Source organism: Balaenoptera borealis (assembly GCF_965194805.1).
Source record: "Balaenoptera borealis genome assembly, chromosome: 6".
In the NCBI taxonomy this organism is placed as follows: domain Eukaryota; kingdom Metazoa; phylum Chordata; class Mammalia; order Artiodactyla; family Balaenopteridae; genus Balaenoptera; species Balaenoptera borealis.
The window spans coordinates 55,260,722-55,288,144 of record NC_138863.1 but is presented as its reverse complement, the minus strand read 5'-3'; the positions used below and the strand labels follow the sequence as shown (position 1 = coordinate 55,288,144).

The 27,423-nt window shown below is 39.0% G+C and overlaps 1 protein-coding gene across 3 annotated transcripts in view; it reads left to right on the top strand.

Moving 5' to 3' along the window:
* The window catches only part of OSBPL6 (oxysterol binding protein like 6), a 198,344-nt gene that overhangs the window by 53,212 nt on the left and 117,709 nt on the right, over nt 1-27,423 (top strand). The window contains exon 1 of one of the 3 annotated variants that reach the window (XM_082395623.1): nt 23,160-23,352. The exons of 1 other annotated variant lie outside the window; for it this stretch is intronic. The gene's annotated coding sequence lies outside the window, so the exon portion shown is untranslated. Of the gene's footprint in view, nt 1-23,159; nt 23,353-23,608; nt 23,982-27,423 lie in introns of those variants that run through there. One more of the 3 variants, XM_082395629.1, reaches the window with a different exon arrangement.

Here is a 27,423-nt window from a genome sequence, read left to right as displayed (position 1 = left end):
AACAGAATAGTATGGTGAATCCCCACGTACCCATCACCCGACCTCAACGATTAGCTATATAGTTTTGACAAATGGATATACCTGTGTAATTTACACCCCTATCATGATAATTCCATCTCCCAGAAGGTTCCTTCATGCACCTTCTCAGTCAGCTCCCCATCCATCTTAGGTAACCACTGTTCTGATTTTTTTTCACCTGATATTAGTTTGCTTGTCCTTGAACTCTTCATAGGAGTAGAATCTCTCAGTCTGGCTTCTTTTGTTCAGCATCATGGCTGCGAAGCTCTAGTCTCATGACCTAGAGTTCAGTGCTGTTGGTTCAGATGGGAGCTATATCTTCATCTCATAGTTACAGAAAGATGATTCCCTGAATGATACCCTGAGAAAACCCAGGCTCTGGCCTCATCTCATTATTGTTTGAGCTCACATAGAGACATGAACAATTTTTCTTTACATATGGAGGATCCATCATTCTCTTCAATGACAGCTGATTCTGTTCTGAGGGTTGGTGTTGGAGGAGGTGCTCACCATGAAATAGTTTGCTAACTTAGTCATTTGCTTCTAAGGCATGCATCCTCACCCCTCAGGTCCTCAACTAATTTCTCCTAATGTATCTGCCTATATGTTCTTGGAGCCCTCTTGATCAAACTCCATTTGAGGCTGTGCTGATTTTTTACAGTCAAGTACTGATAATTGTAAGATCGTCATTTACCTGTCTCGTCATTTATAATTAGATTACTTAATGGTTCAGTTTTGCTAACTAAGTAGAAGAGAAATGATCAAAATAGTGTTTCAATTACTCTGTCTAGATCTTGCTTTTCATTTCATTTTATTTAAAAGAAATCAGTGAGGACTCAATAGTAGAATTAGATCCAAATGTGTTTTTCTTCTGTAGGGAATTTTTTTTGATTTCTTTAACTCAGTTATCTCTATTTTAGGTTAGAAAAGGACAACACAGACCAAAAAAAAAAAAAAAGGTGGAATGACTCTTTTAGCTTTTAGGGAAGAAATGTGTAAGAATTTATATAGGGAAGGTTCATAAGTAGAGCAGTGAACTCAAGGAAGGACTAATTTATAGATGCCTCTGGCTCCTTTGACAGGCAGCAATTTCTTTCCCAAAGAAAGTTTACACACTGATGTTGCTGAATGATTCGTAGTTTCTTTAATTCATTGGAAAGAAGAGAGCCTGAAAGGTAAAAATGACTTTGACTTTATTCCCTTTGCTGTGTGTTTTAAGTTTGAGTTAATACTGGATGACTCGTTTCCCCATATTAAACTTTTGAAGGATGTGACTGGCTTCTGGTAATCATAGCAGCCATTGATGATCATTGCTGAGGTCCCATTCATTCACTAGGAGATATAGAATGGCAGTCTTCTAATTCTAACATTTTTCTTCAATTATTAGCTGGAATAAATTATTAGCTTCTATAAAGAGAAACTGTTTTGTATCAAGACCTCAATATCCTGAGGTATGGCTTGTAATAGAAAAGCAGGGTAAATGCTGATTTCTTCCCTTTATTTACCAGTTTCAAAATGAGTTGGTTAGCTGGCCTCCTCTAAAGGTGACCAATAATTTTTTTTTTTAAGATCATAATGAACTTTGGGATTTAAACACATTTGATATGTTTCAGTCCATTTGCAGTAATTATTTTATTTGATGATCAAGTTGTCCAGTGTTTGGTCAGGGGAGCCTCTTCCAGTTGGCTTCTGAGCTGTGTATATGGTATGTATGTATGTATCTATGCATGTATGCATCAATCAATCATCCATTTATCTATATTTCTATTTATTTATAATATGGTCCTGCTGGTCTTTGATAAGAAGATGTCCCTAGCTCATTGTACCTTTTGTTTCCAGACCTGAAATCAGCCATTTCTCCAAGGAGTTCTGGTTCCTTTTAATGGAAATTGTATTTCAAGACACAATATTAACACTAGCGGTGGTGATTGCTACTTGGTTTGTCACTATTTATAGGCCTTTTCAGAGGATAAAGTTAGGAAATTTTACCTTTATGTAAATAAACTGCTTTGTGAGTTCATACTGATACTTCCAATTCAGATTGAAGATTATGAAAAAATGATGATTAGGTGGAAAAGAATGGGGTGAATAAGCAAGGGCTGTAAGACAATGTAAAAGGTGCTAAGGAAATAATTAATGAAATTATGGAAAATAGAACTGCAGAGGGATCTTAAAATAGACATGGTCCGTTTTTCTACCTATTCCTTTGCCCTTTCATAAAAGCTAAGTTTGAACCTGTCTGAGTAGAGAAGAGGTTCAGGAAGGTGAAACTCAAATATTAGTTACTGGCTTCAGCAGTACAGAAATGGCTGGAGGCCTCGATGTGATTTGTGTGAAGTGAAGAGATCAGAAAACAGATTACAGCAGTTCAAAGGGAGAATTTTGTATTGAGCAAATTTCAACTTTAGTTGACCTTCCTGCAACTGTTTTCTCACTTTGAACTTTTTCTTGGAAAAAGGCTTTTATCCCTAGCAGTGAGAAATTTGGTATGTGAAAACAGGGCAAAGTTAACTGCCGACAAGCCCCTTACACGCATGGTGGTTCTGGTTTTCCTTTTTGGTTAAAAGAGCTCTTGGTCATCATTTTTGTCAGATTTCTCCTACTGATCTTAACTTTAATGTTGTTGCTGTTATTATTATTTAATGAGAGGCAATATATAGGACATTTTGACTAGTATTTTGTATTATACAGGGTGGAGGCAAGAAGCCCAGGCTTTCGCACCCCCAGTTTAGTCGGGAAGGCATATGTGTTCATGTATACAGTCAATATCTAAGGCAAAACGTTGCATGTATGCATGTTATCATAATTAGAGAAACTTGAATTAGTTTACTTACTCCATAGGGAGTTTCAGAATTAAATGCAGAGGTAAATTTCTTTTTTAGCTGTGCTAGAAAAACTCTGCCCATACATGTTTAAAACGCCATTCTTGAAAGTATGTCTGTTTTCAAATTGAATATCTACAATAAATGAAATAAATATGTTAAATATCCCCAATTCTTTGAGCATTAAATTTTCTTTAATGCATGTTGCAAAAGAGAATTGTTTTGGATGGGAAAAAAATGCAAATGTTATCGGTTTTTAAGGTTAGTATCAAAATGTTAGCAAAACTCCATTTCATTATTATTATTTAGAATCTGTCTCCAAGGGGAGCATTTCATGAATCAGGATACGTAAATGAAGTGTTATTGTGTTTCTTTAAACTTAGTATTCATTTTTAAAGAAGAAATGTTAATATTTTGAAGTAGACATCAGTGAAATGCAATGTTATAAGGACGGGTTTCCTTTCAATATTTCAACAAAAAATAATGTAATAGCCTCCCTCTCTAGGGCTATGGGATCCAATGGATTAAAGATGGAAGAGACTGGCCTTCATTAAAATTAAAACCTTCTACTCTGTGGAAGACAATGCCCAGAGAATGAGAAGACAAACCACAGATTGGGAGAAAATATTTGTAAGAGACTCTTCTGATAAAGTATTGTTATCCAAAATATACAAAGAATTCTTTACAAACTCAGCAATAAAAAAACAAACAACCTGATTGACAAGTGGGCCAAAGACTATAACAAACAGCTCACCAAAGAAGATATACAGATGGCAAATAAGATACACAAAGTTGCTCCACATCGTATGTCCTCAGGGGAATGCAAATTAAGACAACAATGAGATACCTCTACACACCAATTAGAAGGGCCAAAATCCAAAACACTGATAACACCAAATGCTGGTGAGGATGTAGAACAACAGGAACTCTAATTCATTGCTGGTGGGAATACGGAAATGGTATCTGCCACTTTGGAAGACAGATTGACAGTTTCTTACAAAACTAAACATAGTCTTACCATACAATCCAGCAATCACACTCCTTAGTATTTACCCAAAGGACTTGAAAACGTATGTTCACACAAAAGCCTGCACAGGGATGTTTATAGCAGCTTTGTTCATAATTGCAAACACCTGGAAGCAACCAAGATGTCCTTCAGTAGGTGAATGGATAAATAAACTGGTATATCCAGACCATGGCATATCACTCAGCACTAAAAAAGAATGAGCTATCAAGTCATGAAAAGACATGGAGGAACCTTAAATGCATATTATTAAGTGAAAGAAGCCAATTTGAAAAGGTTACATACTGTATGATTCCAATCATATGACATTCTGGAAAAAGCAAAATTATGAAGACAATAAAAATAACAGTAGTTGCCAGGGGTTGGGAGGTGAAGAGGAATGAATGGGTGGACACAGAGGATTTTTAGGGCAGTGAAAATACTCTGTAAGATACTGTAATGGTGGATACATGTCATACATTTGCCCAAACCCATAGAATGGACAGCAAGAGTGAACCATAATGTAAACTATAGACTTCGGGTGATTATGAAGTGTCAGTGTAGGTTCATGAGTTGTAACAAAGGTACCAGTCTGGCGGGGGCGGGGGGGAGTTGATAATGGGGAGGCTCTGCCTGTGTAGCTGCAGGGGGTATATAGGAAATCTCTAGGGCTTAGACTTAGAAAATTTTTCCTCAGTTTTGTTGCGAACCTAAAACTGCTCTAAAAAATAAAGTCTTAATTTTTAAAAGTTTGTGGAAAAAGTGGTACAAAGAAATTAGAACTTTTGAGTTTCTGTATCTCTCACTGTTTCTTGGGATTAATGAATTGGGAAAATATAAAATAGAGGTGGAGAATCAAATACAGCTGAAATTCAGAGTTGGAGAAAGTATGTCTACATCCCATATAACACTCAATATACCCAGCACCTGGTACTTTATTATCACTTGTTTTATCAGAAGTTCAAGATTCAGTATTTTGTAGATATAGTTCCAAACTTATAATGGAAATGGATTTTAAAAACTAGATTTGTTTTTTAACCTTTTTTTTAAAAGCTGTTATGAAATGAGAACTAGTTCTATAATGGGTTTCTCCAAAAGCAAAGTGTTGGTGTGATCCTGGACAAAAGTACACATAGAATAGTCTGTCAGAGCTGGAAGGAGCTTTGCCATCATCTGGTTGCCTCACATCCTCAATTTATAAATAAAGAGACCAAGCCTCAGCATTGCTGCTCAGTGACTTGCACAGAGTGACACACTTTGAAGCAGCAGAGCTGTGACTAGGAACCCAGACATCCAATCCCTGGTCAGTGTGTTTTCAGCTGTATTGGGATGCTTGGTGATTGCGTCTTTCTCTCTCTGTCTTCCACATCTTGGTTGGAAATCTTAAGGGCTTGCAGAGATACTGAAATATATATGTGTATGCATTATTCAGAAGAGACACAGAAAATTCTCAGTATCTTCTAAAATGATGATGATAAATTTAAACTGGGCTTCAGGATATCAGGAAGCCTCTGACAGTGTAGCCTTTTGGCAAGTGCTTTTACCTCTTTTGTTGGCCAGAGTCACACTAAGCCCATATTCAGAATAAAAAGGGGGACTGTGACATGGTAACATGATGCTTAGGGAGCTCTCCAGTGCGGGTGCAGGGCCTCCTTTCCTTATGACCAACAGTTGTGTTGGGACACAATTCACGCACTCGTTTTTTTTTTTTGGCCACACCGCATGGCTTGCGGGATCTGTTTTCCGGCCACGGATTCAACCAGGCCACGGCAGTGAAAGTGCTGAGTCCTAACCACTGGACCTCCAGGGAACTACTTTTGTACCCTTCTAACTCATGAATGCCAGTTGCTTTGTTCCATAATATCTTCGTTATTCTTGAGTTTTGGAAATTATCTAACCAGGGGAAAGTAAAATCCATAAACATGAAAAAAAGTAAATTAAGTCCTTGAAATTACTTGATCATTCTGTCATGTAAATGTCCAAACTGACCATCACATCAACTCTGTGGATTTATAGGACATCATCTCCTTTTAAGACCTTATAGCAATTCACAAATGTTGATTAGTGAGTACTGACCATATACCTCTTGCATGTCCTGTGAATTCTGTAAGGAGATTGGAAACAGTTTTGGCTGAGAGTAATAAGGGCACATTTCACAAGTGTACTTTTTCCATCAGTGCCATGGGAAACAGGACTGATTATATGTAATTTCTGAACTGTGTGACTTTGAACTATGTGGATTATGAGGACCCTTTAAACACACAGAATTTCATGGCTTTCGACATGGTAATAATTGGGTTTAATGTATTCAGTCTACAGGCAATACTTGCTTGTAGGTGCATTTGTGAGGCCCTCCCCACCCCGAAATAATTTCATAGTCTCCAAGGGGTCCCTGGGCCTTCGGTTGGGAATCATTGGTGTAGACCTCCAGGGAGTGTGAAGAGTGTTATCAGTGGGGCACAGTGTTTTTTTTTTATTTTTTTTTATTTTACTTTTTAGAGTTTTATACTGATTATTTGTTTCCTTTAAAAAAGTGTGTGTGTATATGTACAATAACTAAATACAGCCCCAAAAGTTTGTACAGGACACTTTAATTTAGTTCATGCCGTTTTTCAAGTTCCAGGATTGAATAATTGTCCCACAGCTGTATTAGTGGTCATGGACTCTTTTCTGGTGGCTTTGACTTAGAAAATTTAGGCCAGCTTTTGTAAGCATAGCAACATTTTAGTGGCTAGTGTGAGCTAGGTCAGCATTCTTTCCTCTACCATTGACCTAAATCTGACAAGACTGAAGCACGTATGCAGTAGACTGAATGTGTCCCCCCCGAAATCCATATGTTGAAATCCTAACCTCCAAGGTGACTGGAAGGTGGGGCCTTTGGGAAATGCTTATTAGGTCATGAGGGTGGAGCCCTCATGAAAGGGATTAAGTTTCCTTATAAAAGGAACCCCAGAGAGCCCCTTACCCTTCGACCTTGTGAGGACACAGGGAGAAGATGGTGGTCCATGAATCAGGATGGGGGGTTTTCACCAGACACTGAATCTGCCCACACCTTGATCTTGGCCTTTGCAGCCTTCAGAAGAACCATGAGGAATAAATGTTTTTTGTCCAAGACCCGCAGTCTGGTATTTTGTTACAGCAGCCCAACAGACTTGGACGATGTTCTATATTCTTAAACCTTTCTCTTCCCTTTTCCTTGTCTCTTGCTCTTCTTCCCTCCTTTATTCTTTTCCTCCCCTCTCTCCCTTCTTTTTTCCCTTCCTTCCCCACTTTGTTCTACAGATACTTGAGCACCGTGTAGTCTTGGGAAGCTTACAGATTAGTGGTTAAAACATGGGCTTCAAAAGAAATCACAGAAATCTCTAATTGCAAACTGTGATAAAGTGCTGAAGCAAAAATGTGGGTGCTGTGAGACAGTGACAGAGAGATGCAGCCCTGCCTGCAGGATCAGAGAACACTTCCCTGCGGAGCTGACAGTTGGGCTGATTTGGGATTAACTAGATGATAAAGAAAGGGAAAGATGTGTTTTCCAGGCAGAGAAAACAGAATGTGCTTAAACAATTAAATGGAAGAGCGATAGACATGCTGTGGGGTGAGGCAAGGGCAAATCACACCAAGGTTTGTAGGGCCTGCCTGTTCAGAATTCTGGTTTCAATCCTAAGAGTGGGTCTTACGAAATGCTTTTGTATGCCCAAGTGATTCAAGGACCACATTGAGCCCAATGAACCACTGTATACATGTTCTCTGATTTTCACGGGACAGTGCCAACCCCACAGCTCTTTACTGCTTCTATTAGTCTACCAGGGCTGCCATAACAGAATACCACAGACTGGATGGCTTAAACAACAGAAATTTATGTTCTCACAGTTCTGGAGGCTACAAGTTCAAGATCAAGGTGCCATCGGGGCTGCTTTCTTGTGAGGACGCTTTCCAGCTTGTAGACAGCTACCTTCTCACTGTATCCTTACATGGCTTCTGTGTGTGCTGGGGTGGGGGTGATTGATCTCTGGTATCTCTTCTTCTTATAAGGACACTAGTCCTATCAAATTAGAGCCCACCCTTTGACCTCATTTAACCTTAATTACCACCCTAAAGGCCGTATCTCCAAATACAGTCACACTGGGGGTTAGAGCTTCAACGTGTGAATTGGGGGAGAGGGGAGCAAGGGAGACACAATTCAGCACGTAACACCGACCTATCACAATCTGGAGTGTGACTTCTGACGATTGTCCCCAGGACCATACCTCATGATTTACAGTGGGCAGGTGTCTTAGAAGAGGACAGACCTTAAAGCTCTGCAGCATTTGGGCTTCTCCCTTTGAATACCAGTGAAAGAACCAAACAGAAACAGATTCTGTCAAGTCACCATGCTCCATCACAGAAGCCCCACGGAAGCCACGAAGCTGGGGGTTGATCAACTTGCTGCGTCTCTAAAGTGGGCATAGCTCTTGTTGGGGGACAGATGGTGCTCAGTCACTGTGATGCTGCAGGTCGGCAGGAAAGTCAACATGAAGCCTTAACACACAGAGAGAGGCTGAGACTTCTAGATGCAACCCTCAGAGTCTTGTGACTTCAGGTGATAACAGTTAGCTTCAAGAATCATGTGAGACCTGCTATATTTAACAAGACCACAGAGGAGAAAACTATGAAACTAAAGTAATCCACTGTTCTTGCCCTTTTTGTGAGAACAATGATAACTATTGTTAACTACATTCAGTTGTGGGGCTCATGCTTTTTCCTGGCTCTTTTAAATTATTGATCCTTCGAAAAGTCACCTTTAGAAAAAGATCCTAGGGAAATGAATAAGCATGTCATTCTCAAGGGTATTTTCTGGGCACGTTGGTAGATATGGCATCGGCAGGGCCGTGAACACTCTAGAAAGGGGAAGCTAGAGAGGCATGGCTATTTTTGTTGTTGCCAGTGCATCGCAAGCTATCAGGGCAAGGCTTATCATTTTCTCCCCAATGACATGAGTTTATTGATTATGTCTGTACTTTTCCCACTTTACCTCTTACATATTCTTATTATAGGATTCTATAATAGGATGAAATTATATAGGATGAATTTCAATCTGTTATAGGTTGAAAGGGTCAATGAAAGAAAACTTAGAATAACAGAAGCCCTATCCTCCACTCTACTGGTAGATACAGTATATGTAAGTATAAACAGTACTATCTTAAGTGTTTTACAGCTTTTCAGGCTTCATAGGTGGTGGAAAAAGTGAAAACCTGGAGAAAAGAACATTTGCCAGGAAACCTGAGGCAAAGAGAGGCTCTATGATGTGATAGGCTAGTAAATTATCAAACACTTGCTCTGTATATGACTCTGTGCTAGGCATTAAAGGGCATAGCAAGATTAAAAAACAACCAAGGAATTTACATATTAAGTTAGGTTAGCTGTAAATCTAAGCAAAATATAAAATGTCAAGTAACTGAAGAAAAGTACAGATGAGATGTCAGAAGGTGGTATATGGTTTATTGCCAAATGATTAGTACTACTAGTGAAGAGACTTTCTGCACTAGCCTCCAAACTCCATAACAATGAGAACCATGCTTGCAGTGCTTGGCATAGTGGTAGGTGTTCATTGGAATGAATGAATGAGTGGTGTTTTTGCTTATTTGTTAAAAAGGTTATAACTTATGTATAGCAAAGTATACAAATTCTGAAAGTAGACTCAATTAATTTTCTATATCTATGTCTATGCGCAAAACTACCTCCAGATGAAGATATAGAACATTTTTGGCACACTGGGAGGTTCTTTCATGCCTCTCCCAATCTGTACCACCCAACAGTAACCACCGTACTGACTGCTGTCACTCTGCATTAATTCAGCCTGTCCTTGAACTTCATATAGATGGAATCGTACAGTGGTTCTCTTTGGGTTGAGATTCACCCATGTTGTTGCTTCAGTAGTTGCAATAGCTTGCATCCGTAGTTGATTTTTTTTTCATTTCTGCGTATTGTTCTTAATGGACACTTGGGTTTCAAGTTTGGGGCTATTATGAATAAAGCTGCTGTGAACATTCTCAGATTTGCCTTTTGATAGACATAAGCGCTCACTTCTCTTGAACATATATCCATGAGTGGAATTTCTGTGTCACAGAGTATTATTACCTTTAGCAGACACTTTTTCTGAAGTGGTCGTATCAATTTACATTCCCACCAGCAATGTAAGAGAATTTAAATACAGATTCTGAATTGTTTTATAGGTTTCAGTAAAGTTTATTCAAAATGTATAAAGACTCTGGTCATTCTAACGAGGGAGGGAATAAGTTTTTCCCAATGTTAGTATTGCTTATATTTCTAGATTCTGAACCCTCATGGCCACACAATGTAGGCATTCAGTCAGTATCTGAGTGGGTCCTGAGATACGTCCATAGCTCAGGAAAGAAGACAAATAGAAGAGCAGAGCATCGTGGCAACCAATTATTTAATTCTGACTTTTATAGTTATCAAGGCTCCCAGCTTTATCCCTCGTCAGCTTCATGATGCCATTCATTCCACAATCCTAATTGAGAGTCTGCTCTATGCCAAGAACTCTTGTCCTTCTGTTGCTGCTGAATAAAATTAAGGATGTCAGGCAAGGCCCTTAATAACACAGGGGCTGGTGCCGGGATGGATTCATGACCAAAGCTTCCCTCCACTCCTTCCTTAGGACAGGTTGTGGACTGCACCATGAGAGGAATCTCTGGTAGGGCCCTGCAGCGGGGTCGGGGGTGGGCTCAGGTCAGGTCTGCACCAAGTAGGACAGGAATTAGGCATGAATGCTTTCCAATAAATTCCTCAGTTTGTCTCTCTTATCAAGGAAAATCTCTTGTTTTCTTTTTGTGGGGAAGGGGATGAACAAGGAAAACCACAAAGCATGACCATGAGTTATTTGAGTCTGGATATATATGTAGTGTGACTGTTGGACAGACCTGCTTTGATAATAAAAACTGACATCAGGCCGCTCCTATGTACCAGCTATTCTTGTTCAGTCCTCATTACAACCCTGTGAAATGGGTACTCTTAGTCACTCCATTTCACAGATAAGGAAACCAAAGAACAGAGAAAAGACATAACTCTCCCAAGGTCACACAGCTAGAGAGGGGCAGAGAGGAATTTGAACCTAGATGGTTCCAGAAACTGGGCTCTTAGCCACTTACTGCCTGACAGTTACCTATTAGTTGTGGTTCTTTGAACTCTTAAATTCATAGTCTTTATTTCTAAGAGCCTCATAGAAGTTGGATATTTGACATGAACATTTCAATGATTTTTGCATGTAATTTCTCCCTGGGATGGCAAATTTGTAGTCTGAAGAAAGTACAGTCAACCCTCATATCCGCAGGCTCTGCATCAGCAGATTTGACATACAGATCGAAAATGTTCAAGGAAAAAAATTTTCAGAAAGTTTCAAAAGCAGAACTTGAATTTGTGGTGTGCTGGCAACTACAGGCATACCTTGGAGGTATTGAGGATTTGGTTCCAGGGCACTGCAATAAAGTGAGTCACACAAATTTTTTTGGCTTCCCAGTGCATATAGAGATTATGTTTACACTACTGTAGTCTATTCAGTGTGTAACAGCATTATGTTTTAAAAAAACGGTGTACATACCTTAATTTAAAAGTACTTTATTGCTAAAGACTGATAACCATCACCTGAGCCTTCAGTGAGTCATAATCTTTTTCGCAATAGTAACATCAGATTGCTAATCACAGATCACCGTAACAAATATTATAATAATAATGGAAATGTTTGAAATATTGCGAGAATTACCAAAGTGTGACACAGAGACACGAGGTGAGCAAATGCTGTTGGAAAAATGGCACCCATAGACTTGCTTGACACAGGGTTGCCACAAACCTTCAATCTGCAAAAAACGCAGCATTAAAGTGAAGAGCAGTAAAACGAGGGAAGTCTGCTTGTATTTACGTAGCATTTACGTTGTGTTAGATATTATAAGTAATCTAGAGATGATTTAAACTGTACAGGAGAATGTGCATAAGTTATATGCAAATACTACACCATTTTATATAAGGGACTTGAGCATCTTAGGATTTTGGTATTCGCAGGGAGTGGGGGGGAATCCTGGAACCAATGCCCCACAGATATGGACGGATGACTGTATGACCTATAGAGGTATTAGAATAATCTGTAGATCTCAGTTTTTAAAAAGAAAAATTTTTAATCTAATATCAGTTGATCTGAATCAGAAGGTATGTAAACTGGCAGCCAAATATACTACTCAATAATGTCTGTGTATTTTTATGTAAATTATGTGTGTATGTCACGAGAACTAAAGAATAATTCTGAAGTCTGAAAATTTATGAGTTAAAAAATCTCTACATAATTAACATTTGGATACCTGTCATAGGATATGTGCAGTACTAGATCCTGAATATATATCATCTGTAATCCCCAAAGCAACTCGAACTAGGTTTTGTTAGAGCCCAAATCCCCATTTCTCAGATGAGGAAATTGAAGATCAGATAGGCTGAGTAACCTGCCCAGTTTCATAGCTAAAAAACATCATAGTTAAAACTGGCATTTAAACTAAGCCTGTTTAACTCCAAGCCCCATGCTCTTTCCATGATGCCACAGATTTCCACTTGTGCCCAAAGGAAGCACTCAATTTCAAAGGAAATTGCTGTTTATGTGATATCATAGTCTACCCTGCTCTCTCCATCCATTTTTTTTAATCCATCTATGACAACAAATTAAATTCCCAGAACAATTTTGAACTGTAATGGATGGCATTGTTCACTGTCTCAGCATTTTAAAATTTATTCTGCTTTTACTGGCAGTATCATCTATCTAAATACAGGAAGCTTTAGTCATAAGAATGTAAATAGGCCTGATTTAGTTGTCAAATTTTTTTGTGGTCTAATGAGCAAACAAGTAAGTCGCTGTGGAAACCAAACAGAAATCTAGATGAATTGATACAGCAAGAGGCCTGAGAAACTGGCAGCTTGAAATAATTCCATCAGAGTAGCACAGGAGGTAAAAGAGACTGACTCAAAGAGAAATTAGGCCAAGGTTATTCAGTTAAGCCATGTATGGAAAAAAATACAGATTACATATACAAAACTTATACTTGTTTGGGGTCTATTTTATCATTTCAAACCGTTGAATAATTTATGGTGATGCCACTGACAATGTATACCTAATTTGTTAACAGATTTTAATATTATTTTGACCTCAGTGTGCATGTGGTGGACATATTTGTACTGTAAAAGAACATATAGTGATTTTATAGTTATTGTAAAAGTGCTTAAGTTAAAAAAGAGTCTCGTGCTACCTGCCCGAAGGATTCAGTTGCCGTTCCAGTAATCTGAGAGACACCAGCCACGTGATATTGGAGACTGAATGTTCCAAATGTCATTGATACGAAAACCATCTCAGGGACCACACTCAACAGAAAACTTCCTATTAGCACGACTCTGAGTCCAGACATCCCTGTAAAAATGTTCTTCATCTGGGTTTAGGACTTAAGTCATCTATTCTTTCAGGATTTGGGGTTTCGTAAAATTACTTATATTTAGGAGTGCATATTAAAACTCATGTATGTAACAGTTTGTGAACTGAGTCGCCAGAGAAGTGTCATCTGTGAATATAGGATAGTGGGCAGCTGTTCAGTGGTCTGGCAAGAACATACCAAGCAGCATAGCCCTGGAGCATCACCCCAGAGTGAAGTCAGCCTCTCTTTTGTGATCCAAATAAGTGTTTCAATTAGCACCATCCAAGTGACCTATTAGGACTAGTGAACTTCTGCCCAAGCTGTATCAGACTGCCAGGGTTTAGGGGTTCTTTTGTTAATCTTTCCCTCTCTTGGCACTTGTGGGTTCTGTTATGTATCAGATTCTCTGATTTTGGTCCTTGAATATTTAGAGTGTAAGGCACATTAGATGTGATGATTGAAATGATCACTACGTACACAGGTCTCTAGGGCTCTTTTCCAAAGCCCAGAGGCAAGTCGTGTTTTGAGTCTATAGTAGGGGAAATACAGGACCAGCTGTCTTATGCTTTCTCTAACTTTGGAAGTGTATTATCAGTTATATAAGTGGGAAGGAAGCTTTTTAAGCACCACTGTTAGTAGTTGTTGACAAATCACCAGTTGGTAAATGTTAATGGTGGTTTCTTTGCCCTGGGAGCAGCATTAAAATTCTCATCTCCCGGGACTACCCTGGCGGTCCAGTGGTTAAGACTTCGCCTTCCAGTGCAGGGGGTGCGGGTTCGATCCCTGGTTGGGGAGTCACATGCTAAGATCCCACGTGGCCAAAGAACCAAAACATAAAACAGAAGCAATATTGTAACAAAACTCAATAAAGACTTTAAAAAATAATTCTCATCTCAACTTGCTTCACAAGAAAACAAATCTTATTGCGTATCTTTTCAACTGAAGCCTTTCTTTTTTTTTTAAATTAATTAATTAATTTATCTTTGGCTGCATTGGGTCTTCGATGTTGGGTCTTCATGGCTGCGCACAAGCTTTCTCTAGTTGCGGCGAAGGGGGGGCTACTCTTCGTTGCGGTGCGCAGGCTTCTCATTGCAGTGGCTTCTCTTGTTACAGAGCTCGGGCTCTAGGCGCGCAGGCTTCAGTAGTTGTGGCTTGTGGGCTCTAGAGCGCAGGCTCAGTAGTTGTGGCGCACGGGCTTAGCTGCTCCGCGGCATGTGGGATCTTCCCGGACCAGGGCTCGAACCCGTGTGCCCTGCATTGGCAGGCGGATTCTCAACCACTGCACCACCAGGGAAGTCCTGAAGCCTTTCTTCAGCAAAATTCGTGTGAATGCATGTTCTGTCCATCTGGTTTCAGTGATCAGTCACAGCGAGCTTTTAGCACACTTTAGCATACTTCTGGTATACATTAGCGAAAAGTATGAGCACACTGCCATATGCAGGTGTGCCATGGTGCAGTTGTGCTTACAGAGATGGAGCAGATGTGGATGTTGCCCGCAGAGGGCATCCATTCTGGGGAATGAAAGACATGTGTGTCAAAAACTCTGATCAAGATGGACTGAGGAAAGTCCAGGAGGTGCTGAGCAAGGATTATGAAAGTTAAGAACCTGGAGAATTGCTTCTAGCTGAGCCATAGGAAGTGGCATCATGTCATCCACACAGGGTTTAAAGGAAGGATGGGCTTTAGACTTTGGAGATGTGAGGAAAACTGTTTTCTTTAGAGGAAACACATAGAATAGGCAAAGAGTGGGTATGTTTGGGGGAATTGCAAGGATTTGTGTTTAGTAGAAGATTTCAAGGAGCCTATCATGGAAGATGAAGTTGGAAAGTTGCTTGGAGTTAGATCATGGAGGACCTTTAATACTAGGATAAGGAAATTGGGCTTTATTCTCTCCTTCCTTAGTTTCAGATATTAACTCAAGTGTTTTACCTTAGGTCTGATTATCAAGTATGATTATTCATAAAGAGTACAGTGATCCTTTTGGCAGTTTGCTGGAGAACAAAAAATACTGTTACACAACTGCAATATGTGTCTGGGTCAAATGGCTTTTTTTTGCTGAAAATTTTCCACAGAGGCAGTGCCAAATATGTCACATAATCCTATCACTCAGATGAAACTCAGCTACATCACCACAGCATGCACTTATTTTGATTCCTCCCTAGGTTCAATGATGTTAGGATTTACATTTCACAGCTTTTTTTTTTTTACCAGGTGGGTGGTGCTAAAATGCCTAATACCCCATATGTCTGGCAAATAAGCTGGTTTGTTTGAAAGCTGAGTCATTAAGCTCTTTTATCTTTCTTCTCAACTTCCTATTTAGCATTTTCCCTTCATATTGGGCACTTCATAAGCAATGAGGTGGCTCATTAGTTTGCTGCCCAGGAAACAGCAACTCTGTTTTTTTCTTTTCCTATTCAAAGGAATTATTTTAGTCTACTTGTGGTGTGCCTTGGAAATATTCTGAGCTGATAATTTTAGCTATTGGAGGCAAAAGGAGAAACATCTGAATTTTATTGGGTAGACTTGGAACACTTTTCAGTTGATAAAAACATTAGTGAAAAGGGCAATTATTGTTAGTATTCTCAGGCTAATTAACTCAGTTGACTAAAGCTTGAGGCTTATGTGGCAAGGTCCATTAGTTTTGCTCTCTGATTATCTCTTAGAACCGCTAGTCCTGGCCATTGATTTAAAAAATAATTATAATAACAACAAGCACTTACATAGTACTATACACATGGACTCATTTAATCTTCAGAATATCCTGAAGGGTAGGTACTGTTATTCTCTCCATCTTTACGATCATGAAACTGAGGCATTGAGAAGCTATGTAACTTGCCTGGGGCCCCATTACTGGTAATTGACTGAGCCAGGATTTGAACCTAGGCACTTAGGTTCCAACGTCTTTACTCTTGACCTCATTAAAATCCAAGGATGTCCCTAGACTTAAGGAAACGTAATATGTGTCTAAATATTTAAGGCTATTTATTTTGTATAGTATGAAGCTTTGAATTTAAGAAATTTCAGACCAGTGTATGATATACAGACACCAGAAATCTATTTAGCATCTCGTTTGTTGTCCATGCAGTGTTGTGCACGTGGGCAAGGCTTCACAGAGGTGACATTTGAGACCTGAGCCAGGACTTAAAGGATGCTCAAGTGCTCAACAGGCAGAGAAGAGCATTGCAGGTAGAGGGAATAGCATGTGCAGAAGGCTTGAGGAGGTGAAATGGCATTTGACGTGCATGTTTGAAGGAAAGTATGATGTTCCCTGTATCTAAAACAGGGTGGAACATGAAGAGAGTGACTAAGATGCAATTTAAGGTTGCAGATTGTACCCTGATGAACAGTTTAAAAATTGTCCTCTCAGACAGTGACCTTTTTTTAAATCAAGGGCTCACAAATTTTTGTATCCAATTTCAAAAGGTTCCCAGGTGCTCTGAAACTCACCTGTAGGTCTGTAGAGTCCTTCCCCCCAAGCAATAGAGAATAATACGATCCAGTATATGTTTTAAGAAAGATGACTCTGGTGCCAATGAAAGATGGCCTGGAGGAGAAATGATTGGAAGCAGAGAGATCGCGGGGGCAGATATAAAAAATCTAGCTGAGGTGACAAAAAGAGAGCGATGTCTCTGAAAGATACTTAGGAGATAGAAGTGAGAGGATCTGGGGTGAGTTAAATGAGAAAGTTGCACATTAAATAGTTAAAAGTAACTGTCGTTTCTAGCTTGGTTTAAGGATAGATAGTGATGTCATTAACAAAAACTAAAGGAGAGGAAAGGGGCAAGAGCAGAAAGATTATGGGCTTGATTTTTAGACCCACTGAGTTTCAGGTGCCCATGATATATTCCAATGGAAATGTCTAGTAGACAGTTGGAAATGCAGTCTGGAAAGGAAGTTAGCATTGGATAGAGAGAGATTCAGCTGTCTCTAGCAAATGGTAGGTTGAAGCCCTCTGGGTGGGTCAGGACCACCCAGGGGAGCCCAGAATGAGAAGACAAGGGCGGAGGAGGAATATCCGGTAAAGCTGGCTGCGGAGACAAGACTTGGGAGCAGCAGCGGCATTACAGCATCTGAGCGCTTCCTGTTCTGCACACTGCGTACATTAACTGGCCTAATCCTCAGATACCTCTGTGAAAGGGCTGCATTTTACACATGAGGAACCCGAGGCACAGAGAAGTAAAGTAATTTGCACAAGGGCACAGAGCTAGTAGGTCGCTTTCAATGGTAAATTAGTGGTAGCCTCATTAAGTTGATGCAATTGAATTAAGATAGTTTTTGTCATAACTGTTTTACAGATTTAAATATAGATTGGTAAGCTTTGATGATAGTATTTCCTTAATTTTCCCCCTGCTCTATCAAGTAAATATAGTATGATCATCAGAATTCATGAAGAAAGTATGATCTGAGACTTTCATAAATTTCCAAATTCCTTGGCTTTTTCTCACATGAGTATTCTGTCAAGATACATGCATTTCTTAAACATATTTTTATTTAATAGGTTAAGTTTTCCCTGAAGTTTTCTCCCAATTAATAAGCATTTTTGGCATTAATTGGAGCACTTCCTAAAATGGTTTCATGAGTCATATTTTCATATTTCCACTTAGAATATACGTTGGACTCTCTTAGCAGTGATCTGAGACATCATCAAACTCTACATTCTTGTTTTAATTTACCCAAAAGTTCTCTTGTCTCCTTGAATTCATCCCTTCCTTAGAATATCTTCATTTTATTTTCCCTTTTATCACTACACCAGCAGTGGAGATTTTTCTTGGAGCCCATTTTCTCGGTGATTTTTTTAATTACTTCATCAGAGTTATGCACACCAAGGAGGAAAGAACAATGAAGCCACACCAGGTTGACACAGCTGGACTATCTGCTAGACTGGAGTCAGCAGACTACAGTCCATGGGCCAAATGTGACTCCTCACATTTTTGTAAATAAAGTTTTATTGGAACACAGCCATGCTCAGTCATTTACATATCTGTGGCTGCTTTCCTGCTACAAGGGCAGAGTTGAGTAGTTGCATTAAGTGGTGCAGTGCATGACCCACATAACCTAAAATGTTTACTGATTTGGACCTTCACAGAGAAAAGTGCTGCCTCTTTCTCTGTAGCATACTACTTTTGGAAGATTAGGAATTGTCCAGAGAATATTTATAGTGCTTTAGAGTTAAGGCTGTTCTTTTTAAATAAAACTTTAAAGAAAATTTTACTCAGCTGAATAACAGAACCATTGAGTGGTTTCTGTAATATTTGTTCTTTGGGTCTAAAACAGATACAGTCAAGGGAATAATGAAACTGAAGGCTCCTTTAAGTAATCTATAATCAGAATTCTTAACCGTATAATCAGTCATCTGAGTTTTTGTCAGTTTTAACAGAACTGTTTAATTTGGAAGAATTTTTTTCCTTTGAATGCTCAGTAGGTGCCAGGTCTTTCCTTGTGCTCAGCTTTTGGGATTTGCAGAAATATTACATTTCCCTACCCTCAGAGAAATATGTCTCAATTGGAACCGAGTTAAATACAAACCAAAAAAAATCTGGAAAAATTGGCCTAGATCATAGATATGTAACAGAATGATAAAAATATGTTTTGTGTTGAATACATTATTTTAGTTTATTAACATGTTGACCATATCTTATGTTATACTTCAATCACATTTCTGAAAGAATGGATGGGCTTTCTTTTCTTTTTTTTAATTGAGGTATAGTCGACATACAGTATTATGTAAGTTTCAGGTGTACAGCATAGCGATTCACAATTTTTAAAGGTTATATTTCATTTATAGTTATAAAATATTGGCTATGTTTCCAGATGTGCTTTATTTGCCATTATTTTTGTTAAGACAAGAAGTATGTGAGGGCAAATGGGATCACGTTCTGCTCTGTCAGATACAAGTTCTTCACTTGTCCCTTGTGAATGGCCACTCTCCTCAGTAGTTCTCCCCTCCCTTTTTGGCTGCTGGGACTTCTGAGGTCCTCTCTTGCATCTGGGTTCTCTTTCCTGCAATTTGTTCTCCAGGATCTGCCTCCCTGGAGCATGATCACATGACTCCCCTGCTCTAAACTCCGCTCCTGTTCTCTGTAGCCCACCCAGCAAAGTCTGGTCTTTCACCAGCATTGGAGACCTTCCACGCTGTTTCAAACCTACTCTCTGCCTTTTCTTCCCCCACTGTCCTTTTTTGTACCCTGAACTCTGAGTACTGTGACTACAGTCTGCACTTTCCCATCTCTTGATTTTCATACACTTTTCCTCACCGTTTGAAATGTCCTTTAACCTCTGTGATACATGGTAGGACTAACGAGATTAGATAGATTTCCAAGTTAAAAGTCTGCTCTTCAGTTATTGACAAGAAAGCTATAATATGAAAGTACCTGGAGTTTGTGGTTTTCATCTTCAGGAAGTTACCTCAGCACAGCACGTTTCCATAAACTCTGTTGGGCTGTAGCACTACAACTGTGTTCTCCGGGGCTTTAGACACAGTGTAGAAATTCTCAGCATAATTGGGATTATCACAGGTAGGGAGAGAGAATTCAATTTTTTTGTCTAAACCTTGCTGCCAGTGAGAATAGCCAAATAATGATCTCTTCACCAACTAAGGTATTTAGTGGAGACAGTAGACAAGGTAAGCAAGATAATGAAGAAAGGTCTTGCACCGTGTCTTGGGCTGCAGTTTTCTGGGAAGGCAGTTTAGGATTTTTAACCCAAAATCAGGGCCAGACTTTCTTCGTGGAAGTGATGTGGGCATTGAATCAAAACCATGGGCCACATACTGTACAGAAAATAGTCAAAAGTGTCTCATTTCTTATTTTGTTGTGAAATAGACTTTGCTATGTAGACTACTAACTTTGTGTAAATATACTCTTCTGGTTATTCTGGTTGTCTTTACTGTCTTTACTATTTTAAGAATCTTTTCTTTAGTATTTTACAGAATGATGGAGCTTGCTTTATCTTGCCTCTCCATTTTGCATTCTCTGCATTGACTTATGCTACATGGGACAGTCTAGTCCTTGGTAGGATATATCATGTGCTCAGAGGGGCTTGAATAATGAGTGGAGTGTGTGGGGAGTGTGCTGGACAAGAACATGGTGTCTAGTGGGCAAAATTCAGGCTGTGGGAGGATTAGTCACACGACTCACAGGAAAAATTCTGTTGCAAAGATAATGGATCATTTGCTTCCTGAATGAGCCATTTGGAAGGAACCTTTGCCAAATCACTAAACTCCACTGATGAGATTTTGCAGAGACTCCTACTCAAGTACTGGCTCCTATAAAAGACTTTGTTCGAATCAACCTTTCCAACCTTTAATTTATTAATAGCTCAGGAGGTGGGGTGTCAGAAGTCTCTTTCATCTGCAGAGGGTATCATTAAGTTAGAACATGGTTCCTTTTGTGTGTTTTGATAAAAACCAGATACAATGTTTTCTTTTAAAGCATCAATTTTGATTATAGTTTAAAAAAGAAACTACCCCTTTCCTTCTCTGAGTTTATTTTTTAATGAGGGCTTTAAGAATTAATCTTCAATGTGTATTGTCACAAGGAGTAATCAGACTTGAACTTTATAAGCTTAACACCTTTGGACTTCTGCCCCATATGCAGCTTATGTGCAAGGTCAAACAAGATCTTTTACAGTTTCTAATTAAAATAAAGTTTAGTTGCCACTTGGTTAACTTACTGATTTTTGAATAAAACTTAATATATTAGTCACCTGGAAATTTGGAATTTGAATGCGACAATAGAAATCTTTCTGTCCTAGTCAAGTTTTTGAAGCTGTACTGAAACGAATATTCCTCATATTTCTGGCTTCAGTAACTATCAGGGATGATTGGTTACATGTGAACCATGTATTGATAGATTGGTAATTTTTAATGCAGAGCGGTCAGCCCCCCTGAAGGTTATAGAAGGCACTAGACTTTATAATTGTGGTTGTTGTCCTTTTGAAAATTTCACAGAATGTCCAAATAAACATCAATTATAGTCTTAGAACCAGCCAAAACCCTTTACAAAGTACATATACATAGAAACCTTGTAAAATTCACTTTTTAACTCTCACACTTACGCTATGCAAGGAACTAAGGTCTGGTCCTTGTTTCCAGAGTCAACACAGTCTGTTAGGGGAGATAAGAGGTGTAAGCAGCAAGAAAGACCAGGACAATCTCACATTAGTTACAATTGACCCAAGTACCAGATGTGATGAGAAGCTCCTTCTTTCTAGCTGGGAAAATCGATGAAAGAGTTGGAAGTTGTGGTTTTGAGCTGGGCTTTGAAGGATGTATAGGCAAAGACTGTGGGGAAAGAGATGAGTGAAGGGGAGAATGATCCCCAGGCCAAGGTCTGATTTACACAGGCTGGAGACAGGACATGCACACAGCATGTGTCCTGTGGGAGGTGAGGGGGTCCTTAGGTGTGATTACCAAGATTCACCCTCCCTCCTCCCTCCCCTCTGCTGCTGGATTGGAGGAAACCATTACCCTGTGGTCCTCTATTCTCCCTCACCTTCCCATTTGCTATTACAGGATGGTAAGAAGTTATGGAGAATAAGACTAGGGAAGAGAATTGGGGGTGGAAGTATGCACAAAGAACTGCAGTAGAGCACAGGGGGCTCTTTACCATATTCTTTTTTTTCACCCCTCTTTCAGTGTTCTTCCTTTTCCTAAGCTTGGCAGAATTCATCATAGGGAAGAGCAAAGAAAAAGTGGATAGGGGAGTTTTCTGTAGCTGGCTATTCATATTCAGTCTGCCTATAATTATATGGGATTAAAGACCATGAATTGAGTAGTGTTTGCAGAAAATAAACATATAATGCTGAGCATACAGAAATAATCTTGGTGGACCCTAAGCCTAGTTTTCTATGTCATCATCATAACCATCAATTTTATTTAGGAATTGTAAGATGCACAGAATTTTCTTACAACACAGTAGAGATCTTAAAGGCTTTTTTTGTAGAGGTAGAGGGGCACTTAGAACAAACACTTTTTTTTTTTTTGCAGAAAAATGGCACTTAAAGAGCCATCACAGCATAAGATACCTAGTAGACATAAATCTTTTGCACTTTTATTAAGTCATAATTTTTCAGAATGTGTGTGTGCTTTTTCTTCTCTATAAGTAGAAAGAGAAAAAACTAAAACAGAATGAAGCAGTAGGCTTGAAAAATAATCAAACCTGGGGAGTAAGTTTTAAAGCTACCTTGTGACTAAACAAGGCTGCTAAAGAAAGGTCTGTGGCTTGAAGGAAAAAACTGCTCCCACGTTTCAGGGTCAGATTTTTTTTTTTTTTTCCTTTCTCTCTTTGTTTTTTTTTAACTTAAAGTGAACATGTTTTATCTTCCCGTAAAATATTGTTCCTTTGCCTTCTGAGAAATTATGTCAGGTTGAACACTATGCTTTGCCAGTATAGTCAGCTCTTTGTGCTAGAGGATCGTTCTAGGAGTTTGGCAGTAGTTCTGCTCTGTTAAGACAAATTAGAGACTATTAGTGGGTCTTTATCTGGGTATTGGTATTGTACATTTATATGCATGTGTGATGGAACCACTTCATAGTGACTTTTAAAAAACTTTTTGAGGTTTACATTTAATTAGAGGTTTAAACATGTTCCTAAAAAATATACTTCGTCTCCTTTTAGAAAATATTTGCTTTATAAATTGAGAGTTTTCTTACTTGCAGCTCTGGGTAAGATGTAAATTATACATGTTACTGATTGCTGAGGAGCTCAGTGGTTGTCTTTGAGATTATGTAGATTGAGCAAAGGAGGTAGAAAGCAGGGGGGCCATCTGTTATGAACTTTCTCCTCAGAAGATAAAGTGGAAGGAATTTTCTCTTGGCCACAGAGGCTCGTGAAAGGTCTATGGAGATGTACCTATACAACTGTAATCTCTCTTTTTCAGCCTCTGCCCCTTCCTGCAAAAAATCAAGAGAAGGAAATCAAGGAGCCACTCTTATAACTTACCAGATAACCCCAGCAGGCTCAGTAGACAGGCCAAGTTCCCAGGAAAAAAGCTACAGGCACTTGAGGATAAACTGCTTCCAACAGCTTTTACCTTAAAGCTGACCTGGAAAACTTTGACTCCCAATTACAAGGTGAGTTAGGAGAATGCAAGTTTAAAATCAAAAGCAGGGTTAGATTAGGCAATGCTTAACGGTAGCAAAAGATTAGTGAGATATTACCAAATCGCAGGAACATGTTTCTATTTTTTATGTATATATCAGATTGAAAAATAAGACATGGTAATTCTAGTTATGTTTGCCATCTTAATAAAAAGTTCTGCAATAATTTTTTTAAGGATAGGAAGTAAAAAAAAAAAAAAAGCCAAAATATTGAACCTTTTTCTGTCTACAGTTTGGCATCATGTGAAAATAAAATGCTCCCCTTCCCTTCTGGAATAATAAACCTGCGCCTGAAAATGGCTGAAAGGTTATCCTCGCTTTCATTATATATGCATGACGCATACATTCTTAAAATGCATACAGTTTTTATAGCCTTTCATAGTAAACAGGTAGACAATTGATTGTGTTATTTTTGCACATGAGGCTGAAATAAATATGATAACAGCAATGCTCACTATGGGGTCCTTGTCATCTTTGATATTTGCAGTTATTATTTTCAGAGCCACTTTAGATATGCTGTTTGACATCTTAGGCCCAGTGAGTTTGGTCTTTACCGTTTGGACACATCCCTCCCAGTTATATGAAGCTTTCTACCTTCTGAGGTCAGTGACCCCCAGAGTGGGAGGATGTGCCATCAGAGCTCTTGGGGATCGTTTGCAACGTGTGTCCTCTACTCAAACCCTTATTTTCTCTGGGGCACAAGGGCAGCAGCAGTGATGGTGGTGGTGGTGATAGTTCAGACATCTGTAATTTGGAAAATACTCACAGGTGTTCTGATACCACTTCTACCTTTTCCTTGCATGGACTGCTCCTTCTTGGTAGGACAGAAACCATGGCTAATTTAGTGTAATCACTGTTATGTCAGAAGATTTCTGCTTATTACTGCATTATTTAAAGTTAAATTTTTATTTATTTATTTAGTTTATTTTTTTGGCTGCATCGGGTCTTAACTGTGGCACGCGGGATCCTCGTTGCGGCATGTGGGATCTTTCGTTGCAGCTCCTGGGCTTCTCTCTAGTTGTGGCGTGCAGGTTTTCTCTTCTGTAGTTGGGCGCGCGGGCTCCAGGGTGCGTGGGCTCTGTAGTTCACGGCACGCGGGCTCTCTCGTTGAGGCGCGTGAGCTCAGTAGTTGTGGCGCGCGGGCTTAGTTGCCCCGCGGCATGTGGGATCTTAGTTCCCCGACCAGGGATCGAACCCGCGTCCTCTGCATTGGAGGGCAAATTTCTTTACCACTGGACCACCAGGGAAGTCCCTTAAAGTTAAATTTTAAAGCACAGCTTGCAGACTGGTGGCCTACAGGCCAGATTTTAGACTGTAATTTTTTTAACATGTAAAAGTTTTCTTTTTTAAAATTGAGTTAATTGCCAACATTGCAAAAAGGAAACTTCACATAAAAAAAAGAAAAAAAAAACCCCGAGAAAAACAGATAACCTGGCTTCTCTTGGAAGATTAAAAATCTGGTCTTGTTACTATTTCAAGGCCTGAAGTTTGCTAGTCATTACCATTCCCTAAGTCTTTAACCCAACCAGCTATACAGATTTATGTTACCTGCCTGGCACCTGTAGGCTTTTGAGGCCAAGATTCATGCTTTAAGCATCAATTTTGTCTCTCCTTACATGAAGTCTCTCCCCTGTAGTTTACACATAATACTCTCTTAGTCTTTATTCTCTTTTGGCATTTTATTATTTTATATAAAATGTGTGTACTGTGAGAATGGTGGCTTTCTGAGGTTAAACTAACACCTGCCAGGCTTGCCTATGAAGAAGGAAAACTTTTCCAAAACCAGGTGGCCCATGGTTCTTAGTTTGGAAATCTGATTTGCAGAGTGATATGGTCTGAATCATTTTTTCCAGACCTTGAGGTTGTCATCTCAGAGTTTGATATGTCACAACCTCAGGGTTCCATTGCCTGATCTGTTTTGGCCCAGGGAGGTAAAGTGATTCATTGGGTTGGCTTCTTTTTGAATGACACCTGTAGGCATTTAGAGTCCATCTTTTATCCCCTTACTCATTCTGGACACCAGAGTGATTCAGTGAGCTGTGTGCTACATGCGCAGAACTTTTGACACTGAGAAATCTCACCATCAGAATCAGATATACCTTCAAGCCCAGTGGGTTGTAGTTAATCACAAAACTTCTCTTTCCCCATCTTTGATCACTATATATTGTTGGGGACTGAACTACTTGCAGTAATGTTCCTTTTAATTTGATATCGAACCAAACTTTTATATAATAATAAAGAGCCTTAACCATGAAAGCATTTTAAATCATAGGGCCCTATGGGCATAGCACTTCTCTGTCTACATCGGCTAAACTCAGCCATTAATTATTTGATCATAGTTTACAGATGGGGAGAAGCTGACTTGATCCCAAAACAGTGGTTCTTATCCCAACAACCCATTTTTCAAACGGATAGTGCCTGTTACTCAAGCAGATTTTAGGCCTCAGGATATTCATTTTTAATGTTGAAGCAAACAAGAAGGAAGCCCAGCAGGACTGGATGTTGACTTCTGGTAGTTTACCGTCCTCTGGCTGCATTACTTTTGCTCTGTCTCATGGGATCTCTTAGGTCAGTATTGCCTAGGATCTCTTGATACTTGATCACACGTAAAGATGAAATGTACATGAGTCCCTTTGACTATCAGGTTTACGTTCATGGAAATGAAGTAACTAGAAATTTGTCTCCACACATTCAAGGAATTGTGACTTGATTGTATGAGAAAGAAATTAAACTCTTCTGAAAAGGAAAAAGCAGGTGATTGGCACCTCATTTCCTTAAGGAAATGTGTTTATTTTCATTCCTGTTTTGTCATAGGAATGAAATGTGTGTATGTATGTATACTCAGAAATGCTTCCAGAAAACCCTTTATCTCTTTTTTCCTTGGCATTCCCGTTATCGGCTCCACATTCCACTTCCCTTAACTCCCTGAGGAAAGGACAACTAGGACTGAAAAAATGAAACCCATGAGGGCCATTATTGACATATAAAACAGGTTGAAATGTGGTGAAAAAGGTAAACCCAGTAAATCAGCTAGCCAGTCAGCAAATATGACATCAGCAAAAACTGGAAGAAGAGAAAGAGTATTCAACCCTGGCATGGCATGAAAGCTGACATTTGCTCCCTTTTACCTCTTATGAAGATCATGAGACTTCTCCCTCAGTAGTAGAAACGGAGAGAATATCCAATGAGAATTGGCAGTGCTGAGACCATTTTACTTGACCTCTTTCTTCAAAAGGTGATCAAATATATTTCTTTGTTCTTTTAGGGGGAGAGTTCCTTTATTTCTTGAGGATCATTGTAAATTCATGGATTTGAAAGATCTTTATGATTTGATTAGTGACTTTTTTTTTCTGGATGCTCAAATAAAACCTTCTTTGTTCCTTGGGAGCCCCTTGAGATTGGTTCCTGTATATACATACAGAAAAGAGAACCTATCATAAGTGAATCACAATGAATTTTCACAAACTGAACATTCCCATATAATCAGCACCCAGATCAAGATACAGAACATCCCAGAAACATCCATGTCCCATTAGTTTTTTTGACACCGCTTTTTGGTTCAACAGGATACTTTAAGCTCCTCTTGTTCATTTCACAGTCCAGTCTAAGAATCAGTTATAAGGAGCTCTGGTTCCTTTTAGTAGAAAATGGAATTTAGAAACTACAGTCTGGGCATTAAGGGTGCTCATTCTTATCGGTTATCAGTGTTTCCAGACTTTTTCAGGGAACAGAGTCGGAAATAATTATATATTTAAAATAAAAAATTATGAGTTCACATTGAATTTTCAAAGTTAACTTTATGGAGTTTTAATATTATTTGATTTTATATTTGAATCTCATTTCTCTTCAAATGAATAATCTCAACATTACTAATACTAATTATTCTATTTTTATAGAGAGAAAAAATGTAGAGTTTTATTTACCTTTTATTACTATCATTAGTTTTGGTCTTTCAAAATTTATGTATTTATGTATGAATTTCCCTCACCTCCATTTTTAGTATTAGTGTTGATATATTTCTATTAAATCTTTAGTTCACCAAAT